At 49.1% G+C, this 5,259-nt stretch overlaps 1 pseudogene; it reads right to left on the bottom strand.

Annotated features, from left to right (window-relative positions):
• Positions 1–3,860: 3,860 nt before the first annotated feature.
• On the bottom strand, positions 3,861–5,058 carry LOC121011684 (glyceraldehyde-3-phosphate dehydrogenase-like; annotated as a pseudogene).
• Between the last annotated feature and the right edge of the window lie 201 nt (positions 5,059–5,259).

The following is a 5,259-nucleotide window of genomic DNA, read 5'->3' as shown; positions in this document are numbered from 1 at the left end:
GCAACTGTCCCCACTGCCCTCCTGCTCCCCTGTGTGTGCCCTGCGAGCAGGACAGACTCGCAGAGACTATCCTGCATAACAAAAGGAATCTTTTGTTGCTACCCTCAACCCACCAATAAACCTGGTCCACTTATATTCGTCAAGGTCTCCAGAGGAATGGATTTAATAGAATGTGTATATATAATCTATAATCTATACACATGCTCCTGTCCAAAGACTGTCTGTGGTAGAACCAGGAAGAGCCAATACTGCAGATGAAGACTGAAGGCAGTTGGCTGGAGAATTCTCTCTAGCTCAGGAGAGGCTGGTCTTTTTATTCTATTTAGGACTTCAACGATTGGATGAGGTCAGCCAATAGTACTCAGAGTCCACCGATTTAAATGTCCATCTCATCCCAAAACACCTAGAACAATGTTTGGCCAACTATCTGGGCACTGGGCAGTCCCATCAGGTTGACGCATGGAATTAACCATCATACCACTTTCATCCCTCTCAATGTCTACCCTCTTGAAAGGGTCACATCCACCTTGATGCGTCTCCCAGGAACATTTACACTGTATCTCTAATGGTGGAACTTTAGCACTGCTTTCCCAGGCAAAGGAAGCATGATTTGGGGTGGCAGCTGCGGGACGGCAGGGGTGGGGGGGTGTTCTTCCTGAAGCCTCTGAAGAAATCACAGCACAATGGCATCTCTGCCAGCTGGTGGCTTTCTATGACCAATGTCCCCACTAGGTCTGGTTCACTCTTTTGCAGATTGGCAGAGTACAAGAGTTAATTTCTAGCCTCTCTTCAAGCTGACTTTGGCCCAAGCACAGTGGCAAGAAAAATTGTGAAGTAGACCAAAATACAGGGTATGAGACCAACCAAAACCACAAAAAGAGAACCCTGCTGCCGGGTCAGTGAGGAAACAGGAGATTCCAGAGGCTCAAGAGGCTGGGAAGTGGAACCCAGGGCGAAAGTGTGTACGTGTGTGTGTGTGTGCGCGCGCGCGTGCACGCGTGAGCCCTGACAGAAAGAGCTGGAAACACATCTCGCCCTTCCTCGGGCTCTGATGTCTCAGGTGTCTCTGGCCACAGACCTGTCCAAGCCCAGCCCCTTCGCCCACAACTCTCAGATGCCAGGATTCAGGATCTGTCCCCATGGGTGTTGGCCAGTGCCCCTGACTTGGGTGCTCAGTCTTCAGGGTGTTGGGGAATCGCCATGGGGTAGGACTAAGGAGGCCCACGTTCTTCTGCTTCTGCCTCCACATCTGCTTCAGCATCTTCTATTAAAAAGTGACTCAAAGCGGGGCACCTGGGTGGCGCAGTCGGTTAAGCGTCCGACTTCAGCCAGGTCACGATCTCGCGGTCCGGGAGTTCGAGCCCCGCGTCGGGCTCTGGGCTGATGGCTCAGAGCCTGGAGCCTGTTTCCCATTCTGTGTCTCCCTCTCTCTCTGCCCCTCCCCCGTTCATGCTCTGTCTCTCTCTGTCCCAAAAATAAATAAACGTTGAAAAAAAAAATTAAAAAAAAAAAAAGTGACTCAAAGCTAGCTGATCTCCCAGGTCTCTTCTAGCTCCAACGATGTGTGATTAATTATTTGGGAAAACAGTGAGATTCAGTGAATCAGTATGTGTAAATGTTTCAGTTGCAAATAACACAATACTGGGAATAAAGAACTAAATGACAGGGGCTGACTCATTAGCAAATCCACAGAATACAGGAAGGTGGTTCTGGGATTGGTGTGGTGTCTCCAGGAGGTCATGAAGGGCTCAGGCTCTTTCCATCTTCTCTTTCCATGCCTTCTTTGGGGCTTCTGCTATGTCCCCTCATGGTGGCCAGATGGCTACAGGGGCTCCAAGCTTTCCTTCTCAAGCAGGAAGAAATGGGGGAGGGGCACAGCCTTTCCAGCAAGGAAATCTTTCCCAGAAGCTTCCATCTAGCAGCTTCCTCTTGGGTCTCTTTGGCCAGAACTGGGTCATAGGTCTAGACCAATCACTGGACAGGAGGATGGGATTGACTAGTCATGATCCATCCCCTTGGAACAGGTGGATATATGAGCAAATGAAACCTTGGGGTTCTATTAGCAAGAAAGGGGTGGAGCATCTGTTGGCTGGGCTACTGATAGTGCCTGCCACAACCGGGGGAATGATTTTAGGAGCAAGAAACAGAAACAGCATCTGGTTGTTACAACCAGAAAGGGAATTTATCAGAAAGAGGTACAGGGTGAGTCTGCAGAAAGAAGCAGGAAGCACAATAAATGCTTTTTAGCCGGCCTGCTCTGGACCCCTCATCACTGTGAAAGAATTCTAGTGCCTCTGCACTTTGTGCCACTCATTCAACATTGAAGTCTTGGGGCATGTTGTACTGAATCGGGCCAATGACACGGGCACCTGGGTGCGTAGAGGGGCACCTGGCCTTTTTGGTCTCCAGCGTAGCCACCTACCAAGACCTTATACGCTGGGAGATTCTCCTTCAATAGGAAAGAAAGTGTGGGATGGTGTCCAGCCAAAGCAAAGCCAGACAGCCCAGCTAATATCTAAGAATTGGAAAAGCCTCTATTAAGCCTGCAGTTTGGGAGATGCAGTACATGGGAAGGCAGGATTGGGCTTGTTTATGTCCACCAGGATTAATTACCAGGAGGCAAAGTAATACCTAGATGTTTCATATCATTTTGCAAGTCTTTTTGACCGTGGGGTAAGTTTAATTTCATTGTAACACTGACACCTGTTTATGTCAGCCAACTTTGCAGTGCAGTTAGCTATTCACACCTTCAGGGAAATAGATATGGTTAAAAACAAACAGCAGACATTGGAAAGGAACAGTATCGGCGGGGAAGCTGGGCTGGGGAGCCGTGTGGTTAGTCAACTATTGCTGTCGTTCTTGTTGGGTACAGTATACTTTATTGATGGTACATGATAAGGTACGGGAGCTGCTTCTCCGCCAGGGTCTTCTCTGACGGGCCACCAAGAGAGGGTGGTGATGGGAGCAGAGGCTCCGTAGGGGCACCAATTACATCTGGTTGAATTGGCTAGACAGAGAGAAGCAAGTGGTCTTGGTTCTGTTATATTGAGGCACAACTTCTGGTCATCCGAATGACCTCCAGTTGCACCTGGGTGGCTCAGGCCGTTAAGCGTCCTGCTCTTGATCTCAGCTCAGGTCTTGATCTCGGGGTTGTGAGTTCAAGCCCCATGTTGGACTCTGTGCTGGGCATGAAGCTTGCTTAAAAAATAAAAAAAATAAAATGAGTCAAACACAGGCTCACACAGCATCAGTCTCAACATCCCTGAACACAAGATTCCAGGTCTGGGATGGATGGAAGGTTGGGGCAAGAGAGCTCCCAGCCAGTGATGTGCATGTGCATAGTCACACGTGCGCGTGTGTGTGTACACACACACACACATACACAGCATAAACGCATGTACGTGCTCAATGCCCCCAGCCAGGGCTGACCTCCTGTGCATTGCGGTGAAATTGAATCCTGATGCCACACCAGTGAGCACTGAGAGCCCCGGGCAGGCTGCTCCTGGATCTGGAGAGGGCAAAGCCACAGGATCTGTTGAGGCAGGTGATGGACTGGATTTTAATTGGTACTAAGTGACCTCTTTGCTGGAGGCTTCAGGGTAGGATTTATCCTTACACTTAGTAAAGGAGGTCGTTGCGTAAGGAATATCAAACGTCTTTTCCTGCATCCACTACAATTTAGATATTTCAAATACTTCAACCCTTCCCCTCGGTGCACATTCAACATGGGCAAAGAAACTCCACAACGGTCATTATTGCAATTATCTAAAAAGAAACATTCTCTTATCAGTTAAACTCTCAACTCGAATATTCAAATCCAATCACTATGCAATTTTAATCAACTGTTGCTGTCGTTCTTGTTGGGTACAGTATACTTTATTGATGGTACATGATAAGGTATGGCTCCCCAGTTCCCTCCCCTTCTTCAGGGGAGTCTGGGATGGAAACTGTGTAGAGGTTAGGAGATTCTCATTGTGTTTGGGGATGAACTGGGGATGAACTCCCCAGCAGATGAGCACCTTTCTCATCTATTGCTCTTACTGGGGCTGGTGGTCCAGGGGGCTCTTACTCCTTAGAGGCCATGTAGACCATCAGGTCCACCACTCAGTTGCTAGAGCCAAATTCACTATCATACCAAGAAACAAGCTTGAAAAAGTGGTCATTGAGGGGAATGCCAGCCCCAGTATCAGAGGTGGAAGAGTCAGTGCCACCGTTAAAGTCGCAGGAGACAACCTGGTCCTCGGTGTGCCCCAGGATGCCCTTGAGGGGGTCCTCTGATGCCTGCGTCACCACCTTCGAGATGTGATTGTATTTGGCAGCTGTCTCCAGGTGGCAGGTCAGATCCACAACATTGGGGTTGGGGACACTGAAGGCCATTCCATGATCTTCCCATTCAACCAACTCAGGGATGACCTTGCCTGCAGCATTGGCAGCACCAGTAGAAGCAGAGATGATGTTCTGGGCAGTCCCTCAGCCATCACACGGTTTCCCAGAAGGGCCATCTGTGGTCTTTTGGGTAGCAGTGATGGCATGGACTGTGGTCATGAGTCCCTCCACAATGCCAAAGTTGTCATGGATGACCTTGGCCAGATGGGCCAAGCAATTGGTGGTGCAGGAGGTGTTGCTGAAAATCTTGAGTGAGTTGTCATACTTCTCTGGTTCACACCCATCACAAACATGGGACATCAGCAGAAGGGGCAGAGATGATGACCCTCTTGGCCTCACCTTCAAGCGAGCCCCAGCCTTCTTCGTGGAGGTAAAGACCCCAGTGGACTACACAACATCTTCAGCACCAGCGTCGCCCCATTTGATGTTGGTGGGATTTCATTCTTGGAAGAAGTGTATGGGCTTTCTATTGATGACAAGTTTCCTGTTCTCAGCCTTGACTGTGCTATTGAAATTGCAGAGCCTGGAATCGTACTGGAACATGAAGACCATGTAACTGAGGTCTATTAAGAAGTCACTGATGGTGACAGTATCCACTTTGCCAGAGTTAAAAGCAGCCCTTGTGACCAGGTGCCCAATATGGCCAAACCCATTTACTCTGACCTTCACCATCGTGTCTTGGGAACATGGCTGACACTACACCAGAAGATGCAGCTGTCTGTCGAACAGAGAGGAGCAGAGAGCCCAATTTTAATCCTCTTTAAAACAACTTCTTCCCTCAGATTATCAGGTCCATTAAATATAAGCCTCCTGAGGGACCATCACAAAGTCTCTTATCAGGAGCTCTGGGGGAGGCGCTCAGATCACCAGGCC

Source organism: Herpailurus yagouaroundi, unplaced genomic scaffold (genome assembly GCF_014898765.1).
Source record: "Herpailurus yagouaroundi ecotype Mexico unplaced genomic scaffold, PumYag 195, whole genome shotgun sequence".
Lineage (NCBI taxonomy): Eukaryota > Metazoa > Chordata > Mammalia > Carnivora > Felidae > Herpailurus > Herpailurus yagouaroundi.
The sequence above is the reverse complement of the archived record's forward strand: the minus strand, read 5'-3'. Positions and strand labels throughout refer to the sequence as shown.